Raw genomic sequence first — 15,162 nt, 5'->3', positions numbered from 1 at the left:
AGCCGATATCTGAATGATGCCTGTAGCTGCACCCATCATTCAGATATCCCCTCACAAAGTCAGGGACGTCATATGATGGCTGGTGGGCGGGAAGTGGTTATTACAGAGTATTGCGGGATATTGTAGAGTATTGCGGAGTATGGGCAGGGTATTGTGGAGTATGGTCAGAGTATTGCACAGTATGGGCAGAGTATTGGTAGGGAAGGCTGAGCATGGAGGGATGGCTGGCTGGATCTGACTACAATTGTCACAGATCCAGCCCACAGTGCTGCTGCCATCCGCTCTCCCCCTCTCAGACTGTACCGATCAGTACAGAGAGGGGAGGGAGGAACCGGCGTCATCACATGACGCTGGTTTGCTTACAAGTGATCGCTCCGTCATTGGACGGAGCGATCACGTGGTAGACGGCCGCTATCAGCGACCATTTAACGTGGTCCGTGATGCGCCGGGTCCTCTGGACCCGACGGTCACGGACACTCCCATATGCGCGCCCCAGCACGACTCTGGGAGGACGTGAATGTACGTCCTCCCAGAGTTAAGCAACCGCCCTGTGGCTGGTTGCCAAGTAGGAAAATCTTACTGGTTGGTAGGTGATCAAATACTTATGTCATAAAATAAAATGAAAATTAATTATTTAAAAATCCTACAATGTTATTTTTGATTTAGATTAGAGTACTGATGATAAAAATTACAGACCTCTACATGCTTTGTAAGTAGGATAAACTGCAAAATCGGCAGTGTATCAAATACTTGTTCTCCTAAGTGCATCTCTCTTTTTGTGGAAAAATGTCTATTGTCACTGCTCTGTCCAATAAGTTACCAAGTTCCTGCTTAACCACTTCAATACCGGGCATTTTCACCCCCTTCCTGCCCAGGCCAATTTTCAGCTTTCAGCGCTGTCATGCTTTGAATGACAATTATGCGGCCGTACGATGTGGCTCCCAAACAAAGTTGACATGCTTTTTTTTCCCCACAAATAGAGCTTTCTTTTTGTGGTATTCGATCATCTCTGTGGTTTTTATTTTCTGCGCTTTAACCGCTTCCATACCGGGCAGTTATACACACATCCATACCAGGCCTATTCTGGCACTTCTCTCCTACATGTACAAATCATAATTTTTTTTGCTAGAAAATTACGCAGAACCCCCAAACATTATATATGTTTTTTTAGCAGACACCCTAGGGAATAAAACGACGGTCATTGAAACATTTTATCTTGCACGGTATTTGCGCAATAATTTTTCAAACGCCTTTTTTTTGGAAAAAAATTGTTTCATGAACTAAAAAAAATAACAAAAGTTAGCCCAATTTTTTTGTAAAATATGAAAGATGATGGTACACCAAGTAAATAGATACCTAACATGTCACGCTTTAAAATTGCGCACACTCATGGAATGGCGCCAACCTTCGGTACTTAAAAATCTCCATAGGCAACGCTTTAAATTTTTTTACAGGTTACCAGTTTCGATTTACAGAGGAGATCTAGTGCTAGAATTGTTGCTGCCACTCTAACGCACGCGGCGATACCTCACATATGTGGTTTAAACGGCGTTTACATATGTCGGCGGGACTTGCGTGTGCGTTCGCTTCTGCGCACGAGCTACTGGGGCGTTAAAGAAAAAGGGATTTTTAATACAGCTTACCTGTAAAATCCTTTTCTTGGAGTACATCACGGGACACAGAGCAGCATATTCATTACTATGTGGGTTATATGGAGTACCTTCAGGTGTTGACACTGGCAATCTCAAACAGGAAATGCCCCTCCCTATATAACCCCCTCCCATAGGAGGAGTACCTCAGTTTTGTAGCAAGCAGTATGCCTCCCAAAATGGTCCCCAAAAAGAGGGGTGGGAGCTCTGTGTCCCGTGATGTACTCCAAGAAAAGGATTTTACAGGTAAGCTGTATTAAAAATCCCTTTTTCTTTATCGTACATCACGGGACACAGAGCAGCATATTCATTACTATGTGGGATGTCCCAAAGCAATGCTCACAATGAGGGGAGGGAGAACATCTCCAAGACAAAAGGATTTAATTTAGAGAAATACTCAAATCATAATAAATCCAACTTAGTTGAGAAAAATAATCTTAAATTTTAAATTTAACTCAAAAAAGAGGAGCCCCCGGAATCCGAGGGTCTCAAACTGCAGCCTGCAGCACTGCCTGCCCAAAGGCTGTATCAGTATTCCTTCTTACGTCCAACTGGTAGAATTTTGTAAACGTGTGGACAGAAGACCAGGTTGCCGCCTTGCAAACTTGAGCCATAGAGATCTGGTGATGCGCTGCCCAGGAGGCGCCCATGGCCCTAGTAGAATGAGCCTTTAATGATACTGGAGGAGGCAACCCTTTCAAGCCGTAGGCCTGAGTGATTAATTGCTTAATCCACCTAGAAATGGTGGACTTTGCAGCTGCCTGCCCCTTCTTGGGCCCATCCGGTAATATGAACAGCACATCTGTTTTCCGGATCTTCTTTGTAGCTTTAAGATAGGCCTTCATGGCCCTGACGATATCCAAGGTATGCAGCAACCCTTCCTTTCTGGAAGTAGGTTTAGGGAAGAAGGATGGTAATACCAAATCCTGGTTCAAATGAAAACTGGATATAACCTTCGGTAGGAAGGAAGGATGAGGGCGGAGAACGACCCTGTCCTTGTGAAAAATAAGATATGGTTCCTTACAGGATAAGGCCGCCAGTTCCGATACTCTTCTTGCGGAAACTATGGCGACCAAAAATACTAACTTCCTTGTCAGTAAAACCAAAGGAATTTCAGCCAACGGCTCAAACGGTTGTTTCTGTAAACTTGACAGAACAAGGTTTAAATCCCACGGGCAAAGCGGGGATTTAACTGGAGGTTTAATACGTAAGACCCCTTGAAGGAAGGTCTTAACCAGCGAGTGGGTGGCCAGCGGCCGCTGAAACCACACTGACAGAGCAGAAATCTGTCCTTTGATTGTGCTTAATGCCAATCCTTTATCCACTCCTAGCTGGAGAAAACTTAAAACTCTATCAATGGTGAATTTGCGAGAAAGCCATCGCTTGGACTCACACCAGCCTACATAGGCCTTCCAGACCCTGTAATAAATCACCCTAGAGACCGGTTTCCTGGCTCTGATTAGGGTAGAGATTACTTTCTGAGACAGACCTCTACCCCTGAGAATCAGGGATTCAGCTTCCAGGCCGTCAAATTTAGATGCCGTAAGGCAGGGTGGAGGATCGGACCTTGCGATAGCAGGTCTGGCCGTAGAGGAAGAGTCCAAGGGTCTCCCACTACCATCCTTAAGATTAGTGAGTACCATGCCCTTCTGGGCCATGCTGGAGCTACCAGGATGACTGGTATGTGCTCCACCCGGATCCTGCGCAGCAGGCGGGGTAGTAACTGGAGCGGGGGAAACGCATAAAGAAGTTTGAACTGATGCCAAGGGCAAACCAGAGCATCGGTTCCGCAGGCCATCGGATCCCTTGAGCGGGACATGAACCTGTCTAGCTTCTTGTTGAGTCTCGATGCCATGATATCCACGTCCGGCACTCCCCATTTTTGGCAGAGTGCTTGAAAGGTTTGTGGATGCAGAGACCATTCCCCCGGCAATAGAGTCTGGCGGCTTAAGAAGTCCGCCTGAAAGTTGTCCACTCCGGGAATGAATATTGCCGATATGCAGGGCACATGAGCCTCTGCCCCTAGGAGAATCAAGCTCACTTCTCTCTGAGCGGCCTGACTCCTGGTTCCCCCTTGGTGATTTATGTATGCCACTGCCGTGGCATTGTCTGATTGAACTCTCACCGGGAACCCCTGCAATTTCGACGTCCAAGCCCTGAGGGCTAGTCGAACCGCTCTGAGCTCCAAGATGTTGATGGGTAAAAGCTTCTCTGGCCTTGCCCAAATACCTTGGCGAGTGGAACCATCCACAATCGCTCCCCAGCCCGTCAGGCTGGCGTCTGTGGTCACTATCTTCCAAGCCACTGGGTTGAAAGACTTTCCCTTCAGTAGATTCTGAGGGTCTAACCACCAACACAGACTTTGCCGGACTCTTGATGAGAGTGGCAACGGGATATCCAAGGCCTGTGGCCTTCTGCTCCATGCTGACAGGATGGCTGCCTGCAGGATGCGAGTGTGGCTCTGGGCGTATGGCACCGCCTCGAATGTAGCCCCCATCTTGCCTAGTAGTCTCATACATAGGCGAATAGTCGGTTCCTTCTTGCTTAGAACCAGTAGGATTAATTCCTTGATGGCTTTGACCTTCCTCAGAGGTAGGAACACCCTTTGTTGTTCTGTGTCTAATCTCATGCCGAGATATTCCAACTGCCTTGTGGGCTGGAATGCTGACTTTTCTCGATTTAGGACCCAGCCGAACCTCTCGAGGTATTGGACCGTGAGGGCCACTGCTCGCTCCAAGCCGGGAGACGAGTGGTCTATGACTAGGAGGTCGTCCAGGTATGCTAGGATCGTGACCCCTTGGATCCTTAGCTTGGCTAGGATTGGAGCTAGAACCTTCGTGAACACCCGGGGGGCCGTAGCCTCCATTAGGTTGGAGTAGAAACCCAGCCCCTGTTCCAGGACTGGTACTTCTACTATTACTCCCTGGGAAAGTAGATGATCTAGAGCCGATCTTAACGCGGCTCCTTTCTCCAGATCGTTTGGAATCCTCGACTCCTGGAAATGAGGAGGAGGAAACCTTAGGAACTCTAGCTTTTAGCCTGTGGCCACGGAAGACCGTACCCACTCGTCGGGAATGCTGGCTTCCCAAATCTCCGAAAAGAGTCGCAGCCTTCCCCCCACCTTCGTGGGTGGGGGCGCCCCTTCATGAGGTAGACTTGGGGGCTGGTTTTGCTGGCTTGCGAAACCACTGCCTCTTGCCTCTAACAGCCTGTCCTTCTGATCTGCTGTTGAAGCCGAAGTTTGCTCTTGCAGGAGGCCGTCGATACTGCTTGGCATTAGAGGGCCCCTGCCCAGGGGAGGACTGTCGTTTAAACGCAGGCCCCTGAACCTTCTTCTTAGTTGGCAAGAGTGTACTCTTGCCGCTTGAAATGGTCTGAATGTATTTATCTAGGTCCTCTCCGAAGAGCCGTCCTCCATGGAAGGGGAACCCTACCAGGAGCTTCTTGCATGGGGGCTCAGCCTCCCAGCTTTTCAACCATAAGAGTCTTCTCATATGGATAAGGGATAACGATAAACGTGACGCTTGCTGGATGGAATCCTTGATTGCGTCTACCGTAAAACATATGGCCTTAGGGACATCCGAAAACTCTTCTGCCTGCTCGGCAGGAATAAGTTCAAGCATTTGCTTAAATTGATCTGATAAAGCTTGAGCGACTCCAATCGCAGCCACGGCTGGCTGTACTACTGCCCCTGCAGAAGTGAAGGAGTTCTTAAGTAGTGCTTCCAAGCGCTTATCAACTGGATCTTTGAAAACCTGTACGTTCTCTACAGGGCATGTTAACGATTTGTTAACACATGAGATGGCTGCGTCTACTGCAGGAGAAGCCCATCTCTTGGAAAACTTTTCTTCCATAGGATATAAGACAGAAAATTTCTTAGGTGGTAAGAACACCTTGTCTGGTTTGTTCCACTCTTGGAACAAGACTCCCTCCAATAGAGGATGGATCGGAAACACAGCACTGCTTTGAGGCGCCCTCAGTGAGCCCAAAGCTGAAATCGTTGATACCTGGAGATCTGGTACAGGCAGGTTGAATGCCTTATGGACCAAGTCCGTCAAGCCTTGAATCCACCAGCTCTCCCTCAGGGAGACTGCCCCAGACTCCTCTGTATCCGGATCTTCGATCCCTGAACCTACTTGGTCTTTGTCCAAGAGGTCGTCCAATTCCCCAGAGGAAAGGACCTCCTCTTCCGAGGGTCCGCGCACGGGTGACGGAGATCTATTCCGCTTACTACCCCGCATAGCTGCGGCTATCATTTCTCCCATGCTTCTCCGCATCTCATTTAAAGAGGTGAGCAACACCTCCTCCGTGACCATCTTAGGGTTGGGTTGACTCGCGTCAGCTCCAGCCCCAGATCCCGATGGCCCAAAGGCTCCCTGTGGGGAAAGCAGCGGCATAGCTCTGTCCGAGACCTCAGACTCTGTGGGGGAATCCCCACCTTTTGTACCCTCTGGCTTGTTCTTTGATGCCATGGTACAATACCGAGGCACACCTGCTACTTATTGGTACCTGGGACTTATAAATAGTTAAATGCCCAAACACCTGTTTGGGGAATAAAAAATGTTTCCTCTACCCCAGATGACACTTTTTTTTTTTTTTTTTTTCAAAAGAAAAAAACTTTTCTTCTTTTTTTTTTTTTTTTTTTCAATCTAGGCAAGAAAAAACATTCTATCCCCCTGAGTAGTATTGCCAAAGAAAAGACTATGAGATGGAAAAGAAAAAACAGCCTATTCCTAGGCTAAACCACAATCTTCTGAAGACTGTAGTATTCTTTCTGGCCACTGTGTGTCCTCAGCGCCCCGTGCTTCACTCCAGTCCTTCCTCCCTCAAGCCAAAGTATTGAATGAGCTGTGGCACTAAGGAAGGGCCGCCCCTTCCTTAAACCACTGACCCGCCCTTCCCCCTCAGCTAAAACGGCGCCAAATGCGCCTATAACACGTGCACGCGCACCGCGCGCGCGCCCGCCGACGGGGGGGGGGGTTGGGAGGAAGGGCCTCTCTGTTCCTGCAGCCGCAGGCCTGGAACACACGAGGAGGTCAGCGTTTTTTGCCTGCCTAGCAGGCATGAGGAAGAGGACTGGATAGAGCATCGCCTGGAGGCTTGCAGGTAAGCATAGCTCTCTGACACAACACATACATTTGTACACAAAAGGCCCCACTCACAGCTTTTCCAACACTACCAGGGAGGTCACTTTTTATGGGGAATGATAACATATAGAGCCATCCTATCTTCATGATATGTGACTGGTTTGCCAGATGCAATGCATAACCTTAGGCATGTCCCCTGTGACCTCCCAGAAAAAACTTGCTAAGAGCCAAGTTCCGCAAGTTTTTCCCCTTACTTACCTGCTCCATGCCGCAGGACTTTGCCAAGCAAGAGGCCCAATCTTCCCCCATCTCCGTGGGGATGTCTAGACCTTCAGGCCCTGGGAACCTTCTTCTTCCATGAAGGATCCACTGTCCTGGACCCATACAGCACCCTGGCAAACAGAAAACATTAGGCGCCCCAAAGGTTTTCTAAGTTCTGGGCCCAGGGTCCAGCTCTCTTAAAAAGAAAGCATTATGGGCTATACCCCAAGGGTTTGGGGTCCGGTTACTGACCACTTTAGCGCTCAGGCTTTTTTGGACAGAACCGGTAGCTCACCTAATCCCAAGGATGCGGAGGCAAGCTAAACCATGACTAACACCTAAGACACTGGCGTAAAAACTGAGGTACTCCTCCTATGGGAGGGGGTTATATAGGGAGGGGCATTTCCTGTTTGAGATTGCCAGTGTCAACACCTGAAGGTACTCCATATAACCCACATAGTAATGAATATGCTGCTCTGTGTCCCGTGATGTACGATAAAGAAATGTTTTTTTATTTCTTTTTTTTACATATTTATTTATTTTTTTACATTTTTTATTTAATTTTTTATTATCACTTTTATTCCTATTACAAGGAATGTAAACATCCCTTGTAATAGGAATGTGTGTGACAGGTACTCTTTATGGAGAGATGCGGGGTCAATAAGACCGCACATCTCTCCTCCAGGCTGGAAAGCATGAAATCGGTGAAAAAAAATTCACCGATCTCATGTTTACTGTTGCTTAGCAGCCGCAATTGCGGCTTTGTTTACTTACGGGGACCCGGGCGTGACATCATCACATCGTGCCCGGGTCCTCCGACGGTCATAGAGATGACTGGTGACCATCTGGTCACCAGTCATCTCTATGCTTCCTGCCAGCGCCGGACGATTCGTTCTCCGGGCCCCCGATGGCACGGGAGAGCCCGGAGAAGCACCGGATGGTGGCGGGAGGGGGGATGTCCCCTCCCGCCGCCTGTAAGAACGATCTAGCGGCGGAACCGCCGCTATGATCGTTCTTACGTTGTGCAGAATCGCCGGCAGAAGAGAAGGATATCTGAATGATGCCTCTAGCTGCAGGCATCATTCAGATATCCCCCCACAAAGCCCAGGACGCCATATGACGTCCACCCGGATCGTTAGAGATCCTTTGTGGACGTAATTTTACAATGGGCTGGTATGGAAGTGGTTAAACAAAAAAATTGTGACAATTTTGAAAAAAAAAAACATTTTTTACTTTTTACTATAATAAATATCCCAATTTTTTAAAAAAATATATATATTTTTTATCTCAGTTTAGGCCGATATGTATTCTTCTCCATATTTTTTGTAAAAAAAAAAAAACGCAATAAGCGTATAGTGATCGGTTTATGCAAAAGTTATAGCGCCTACAAAATAGAGGATAGATTTGACTAGTACTGTTGGTTATCTGCTATTTTTGTCAGGACTGCGATATTGCGGCGGACAGATCGGACACTTGTGACGCTATTTTGGGACTATTCACATTTATACTGCTATAAATATGCACTTATTACTGTATAAATGTGACTGGCAGGGAAGGGGTTAACACTAAGGGGTTATCAAGGGGTTAAATGTGTTCCCTAGGGAGTGATTATAACTGTTTGGGTAGGGGACCGACTGGGGGAGGTGACCGATCGGTGTCCTATGTACAAGAGACACACCATCGGTCTCCTCTTCCTGACAGGACGTGGGTCTCTGTGTTTAGACACAGAGAGCCACCACGTCCCTGGCTCTGTAACTGCTGATCACGGGTTATCTGGCAGACATCGTGGCCGCTAGGCACCCGAGTGACGCGGTGGGGTGACCAGACGGTCACCAGTCCTCACTATGACGGAGGCCCGGGCGCGATGTGATGACATCACGCCCGGGTACCCGGAAGTAAACAAAGCCGAACTTGCGGCTAGTAAACATGAGATCGTGATTTTTTTTTCACAATCTCATGCTTTCCAGCCTGGAGGAGAGATGTGGGGTCTTATTGACCCTGCATCTCTCCATAAAAAGAGGACCTGTCGCACACTATTCTTAATTCAAGGGATGTTTACATTTCTTGTAATAGGAATAAAAGTGAGTTGTGTTTTAAAACGCCCCTGTCCCCGGTAGCTGGCGCTCAGAAGCGAATGCACACGCAAGTCCCGCCCACGTATGTAAACGCCTTTCAAACCACATATGTGAGGTATCGATGCGTGCGTCAGAGTGTGTGCAAAAATTTGAGCACTAGATCTCCTCTAACTCTAAACTGGTAACCTGTAACATTTTTCAAAGCGCCGCCCATGGAGATTTTTAAGTAACGAAGTTTGGCGCCATTCCATGAGTGTGCACAACTTTAAATCTTTAATGCTAGGTATCCATTTACTCGGCGTAACATCATCTCTGTAGTATGGGGCAGTCCTCAAAGCGGTTAACCTTAAAGTGTTACTAAAGGTTGTTGGTTTAAAAAAAAAAATAAACAAACAAAAAAAATCATGTCATACTTTCCTCCACTGTGCAGTTCGGTTTGCACAGAGTGGCCCCGATCATCCTCTTCTGGGGTCCCACGGCAGCTCTCGCGGCTCCTCCCCGCATAAGATAACCCCCTCTGGGAAGCTCTCTCCCAAGGGGGTTACCTTGCGGGCGGGCTCCCGTGTGATCCATTCGGCGGCCAAGGAGCCAATGGCTGCACTGCTATCAATCTATCCAATGAAAAGCCGACAAGCCATGGGGAAAGCGACGTGGGATCCTGCTCACAGAAATTAGGGGCTCAGGTAAGTAAAACAGGGGCTGGGGGGGGGGGCAAGCACAGCAAGGTGTTTTTTTCACCTTAATGCATAGGATGCATTAAGGTGAAAAAATACGAGGGTTTACAACCCCTGTAAGCTGACAATATCATGGCACAATTTCGGTACAAGCACCTAAACAATCCATTCGGGACGGGTGCCTGCTGGGGACGATGAATTGCTGTTCTTTCTGACATATCAATTTACCAGGGACGGGAAAGAAGGAAAATTTAACTTCATTAACGCACTTTGAAAAGCCTTTCCCCCACGGCCCCAGTCCTAGGCTCACAGACTTCAAAAAGTACTCGCATATTATAATATGGCACCTGCCTTATTATTAGCTCTTTACCAAGATCAGTGATGCCTCACATCCTATATGACGTCATTCCAGAATGAGAGGGCCACTATGTGCCCATAATTTTACTATATGGCAGGTGGTTAACCACTTCAATACCAGGCACTTACACACCTTCCTGCCCACGTTAATTTTCAGCTTTCAGCACTGTTGCAATTTGAATGACAATTGCGCAGTCATGCTACACTTTTCCCAAATGAAATTTTTATCATTTTGTTCACAGAAATAGAGCTTTCTTTTGGTGGTATTTAAACACCTCTGCGATTTTTATTTTTTGCGCAACTAAAAAAAGACCGAAAATTTTGAAAAAAATATTTTCTTGTTAATTTTTTTGTAAATAAGTACGTTTTCTTCTTCAATTACGGGCACTGATATGGCTGCACTGATGATGGTCACTGATAGGCGGCGCTGGTATGCGGCACTGATAGGTGGCACAGATGGGCACTGATAGGTGGGCACTGATACTGATGGTGGCATTGCTGGGCATCACTTTTTTATGTTGTGCCCATGTTGCCAGTCAGTGGGGTACATACCTGGCCATTCACATGTTGCCCCCTTCCCTGGTGGTCCAGTGTGGGAATCCGTGGGGGGGGGGGGGAGGGGTTACGCTGATAAACAATCAGCTGACACCCCGCATCAACGATCGCTGCCCGCCCCCACGGGCCGGCATGTTATCCTTCTGCATTTTTGAAAAGTAATGAATGCAGTAATTATTGTCCATTCCAGTACGATTTGCAGCTCAAATAAACAGGCTGCAAAAATCACTCAGCACAAAAGCACACAGGAATGCGCATTCCAAGTTTCTGCATGATTTATGTGTGCACCGGCCCTTTATTCTAGCCATTACCCGATAGGTACACATGCCACTATATAACCAATTTCAGAGAATTCAGTCATGTCCACCCAGACTAGACTGGAAGACTAACCCCCACTAAACAAAACACTGACATACACTAATAAAATGGGAGTGTGGCTGGGAGCCGCGGTCCAGTCTAAAGCATTTCTGACTAAATGGGAAAAGCGGGGTTCTTTATAACGCATCGGTACATGGCATCCCGACCTTGCCAAAAAGCACCAATAGCCCACTGTTACCAGCAGCAGATTTCTCAAGTAGCAACCAATTGAAACCTGTACGAAGGGAAAAGGATTTGGGGGGGGGGAGAAACTAGTGCCCCTTGGGCTTTCCCCTGCTGATGTCATCAAGTTCAATGCAGGAGCAGCAGTCCTGCATTGCTTGTGATAATGACAAGGGCCCAAGGAATACTGTATGTCAGCTTATCGGGCTCCACTGCAAAGGTATTTTTTTTAGGTTTAGACAATTGAATCAGAGGGTCAGATTTTGCCTGCATGTCCGAACACCCTCTAATGTCCTGCCAAAAAGTTACCCATAGAATTTAGAGGACTGGTGGAAGTCCATGCAGGATCCATCTGCCCTCAGGCTCCTCGTTGTACACGGACCTTGCCTCTTTTTTAGGGACACGGAGGCGCTTCATAAAATCCAATTCCTTGGTATGCATGTACTAGAGCTGCACGATTAATCGTCAAGAATCCTTATTGTGATCTTTATCCCGTTGCGATCTTGACACAGGGTTTCACAATCTTTGACATGAAAATAATTTTCTCTCTGCACTTTGGTATGCAAAGAATTTCCTGTCTACTCTCAGCCAAAAGTCAAAGTCTGGGCAATCTGCCAAGTTTTGAAAACATTCTTTATCAGTGGAAAGTTAAGTCTAAACATTGAATCACATTGACTTTTACATCAACGGAATAAACTTCTGTATGTAAATTAGGAACGTTTAACCACTTAAAACACCAAACTTTTCTGACAGCTCTTTTCAAGTTAAAATCATATTTTTTTTTGCTAGAAAATTACTTAAAACCCCCAAACATTATATCATTTTTTAGTAGAGACCCTAGAGAATAAAATGGCGGTTGCTGCAATATTTTATGTCGCACTGTATTTGCGCAGCAGTCTTTTTAAATGCAATTTTTTGGGGAAAAAATTACTTTAATGAATTAAAAAAAAAAAACTAGCCAGTAAAGTTAGCCCATTTTTTTTTTTATAAATGTAAAAGATTTTTTGCCGTGAGAATCGTAATCTTCATTCTAAGCAAAAAAAATCGTGATTCTGATTTTGGCCAGAATCGTGCAGCTCTAGCATGTACAATATATAACTCAATACACATTTTTAATACAGTGACATGATGTTCATTATTTATCTTTCACAGGTGAAATGTGACGTTTGCTTTTGCATCATCTTTGGCGTCTTGGGATTGGATTGCGGAAGAACTGTGAACATTCAGGACAGTTAGGCTCAGTTTCCACTTGTGCGACTTGGGACTGCAAAGTCGCATATCAAGCCGTATCCCATGATTTCCAATGAGTACCGTTCATATCTGTGTGACTTCAAAGTAGTCCCTGCACTACTTTGGCCCGCTTTGATGCGACTTGAGGTCCACAGACCTAAAGAATACACAGGCATTGCTTAAAGTCGCATCAAAAAATGCATGACTTTCAGTCTTAAATTCTTTTTTTTTCCCCCAATTGCTTTTTGTACATAATAAAATGCATTTGTTAAACTGGTTTTACCAACTTTTTTGTTGGGCTTTTGTTGATCTGAAATTCAGGGAAACAGAATTATTTTTGCTGTTTTCTTCTTTTATAATTCATTACATGTAAATAATTTAGAAGAGATAGCTCTAGTAGAAAAAGTAGATTTCAATAATTAGTATTCAGATTCTCCATTCTTTCTCCGCATAAAATGAAGACAACCAACAAGCGCAAGGTAGGAATAGCAAGGATGTATTTCTGGACAGCCGCACTCTTGAACAAAAGTTGCTTTTATTTAGAATAGGAACAGCACTACAAGCCACAGCAATCAAACCTCGAACAGCTGACGCGGTTTACACTATATCTAGCGTTTAGTCATAGCTATGACTAAACACTAGATATAGTGTGAAACGCGTCCAGAAATACATCCTTGCTATTCCTGCCTTGCGGATTGCATTGTCTGCACCTGGGATCTCTGTGGGGTGGATTACTGCCAAGGTCTTTATCTGGAGCGGCCATCTCCCCTTCCTCAACAAGCGCAAGGTGCAATGACACTGTCCAGCCTGCCTATGTCCCAAGCAGGGCCAGATCTAGCCTGTCTGAAATGGGGCTGCAGTAAAAAAATGTCAGGAGGGCACACACTGCCAACTGGTGCATAAGCTCCAATGCATTCTCTAGCTGGGAAATTGTTTTACCATCTGTGTCAGGGACAGCAGTTCCTGTTTTGCAAACTAAAAAAATAACATACTGTATAATGAATCTTTGATGTAATCTGAGAAAAACAAATGACCTAGGTAGCATTAGACAAAAGTAGTAGAATAGCCCGCATGCGCAGATCTGCTCAGTCTCTCTAAAGCCCAGCCCTCCCTGTTTTTTTCCTCATATCTTCAAATTATAGTCCCCCAACCCCATTGTTTGCATTTCCAAAGTCTAACCCCCCCCCCCCTTTTTGTCTCTTCAAAGTTCAACATCCCCTCATTTTTTGTCTCTTCAAAGTCCAGTCCCAATTCACAGGCATCTGAATTGTCCTGTAGACATTTTGTGATAGTTGACAGGGAGATGAGTCCTATAGGACAAGGTTGTCTAGACAGCCTGTGACTTTGATGCTCTGAGATGGGCAAGAAGAGATGCAGATACCTTTGTGAACACTCTAGTAAAAGAGTATAGGTGGAAGGGCAATGCGGCAAAGTGATTAACAGCCACTGTGAAGCACAGAAAACACCTGATGAGGTTAGTAAATGGGCATATGCCGAAAAGCACCTTGGATGTCTATGGATGCCATATTGCCCTTGCGAAAGATTTAACTTCATTCCATGTGAATTCTTTTTATTAGGGAATCTGATCTCTGAATCTTTGGATTTTAAATCCAAATTAGGAGGAATACCCTAAATTTGGTATTGGAAACCGGTTTGAGTAGACTCCTTTGAGTGGGGTTCTGGCACAAAAGTCCTCGTTGGGACAAGAATATGGATTTAACATTATTATGCCCCCCCTCCGAAACCATCGACTGAAGGGTCTATAATTGTTATAATACAGTGCATCTGGAAAATATTCACAGCGCCTTCTTTTTTTCCGCATTTTGTCATTTTCCTCAAAAATGTTACAAATACTCCATAATGACAGCGTGAAAGAAGTTTGTTTGAACAATTTAAAAATGTATATAAAAAAAACAAACAAAAAAAAAAAAATCCCATGTACAGAAGTATTCACAGCCTTTGCTCAATACTTTGTTGAAGCACCTCTGGCACCAATTACTTGAAGTCTTTGAGTACGACGCTACAAGCTTGGCACATCTATTTTTGGTCAGTTTCTCACAGTTTTCTTTGCAGGACCTTGTAAGCTCCATCAGGTTGGATTGGAAGCATCGGGGTGCACAGCCATTATCGAATCTCTCCAGAAACGTTTAATCAGATTTAAGTCTGGGCCACTCAAGGACATTAACAGAGTTGTCCCATAGCCACTCTTGTTATCTTGGCTGTATGCTTTGGGTAGTTATCCTGTTGGAAGATGCTGACGACATTTAATATTAGGGCACTTACCTATCCAGGGAGCCAGCGACGTCGGCACCCCAGCACCCCCAATTACGGCTGCGCTTTGTAATTGGCCCAAAGGCAGGGCGAAGTAGCAGGGGGGCCAAACGTCCAGGAGATTGGGCCGTGGCCGTCTACTGGAAGTGGGGAAGGGGACCTACCAAAAACGAGTCCCCGTTGCCCTACTAAAAGGTGCCAAATGTGACACCGGAGGGAGGAAGCATATAAGCCAAGTTCTACTTTTGGTTGGAACTCCGGCTTTAAAATCTACACATTTTAATTGTGTAGTGTGCACTTTACTACTAGACTCGTCATTTCATTCTGAATAAAAACCAACAATTTCCAGAATCTGAGAACACACAGGGAGCACATTTACATAACTGCTGGGTTATTTTCTCTAAAAAGGCACAGATAAAAAAAAACAAAAAAACACTGTGGATGAGTAAGTCACAAGACATCG

The 15,162-nt window shown here is 45.8% G+C and overlaps 1 protein-coding gene across 1 annotated transcript in view; it reads left to right on the top strand.

The window, feature by feature from the left end:
- Positions 1-12,522, top strand: part of LOC120927919 (small integral membrane protein 11A-like) — a 28,639-nt gene extending 16,117 nt beyond the window's left edge. Inside the window, exon 3 of the mRNA XM_040338934.1 lies at positions 12,351-12,522. The gene's annotated coding sequence lies outside the window, so the exon portion shown is untranslated. The remainder of the gene's footprint in view (positions 1-12,350) is intronic.
- The last annotated feature ends 2,640 nt before the right edge of the window (positions 12,523-15,162 follow it).

Source organism: Rana temporaria, chromosome 2 (assembly GCF_905171775.1).
Source record: "Rana temporaria chromosome 2, aRanTem1.1, whole genome shotgun sequence".
Classification (NCBI taxonomy): domain Eukaryota; kingdom Metazoa; phylum Chordata; class Amphibia; order Anura; family Ranidae; genus Rana; species Rana temporaria.
This window is presented reverse-complemented; position numbering and strand designations above follow the sequence as displayed.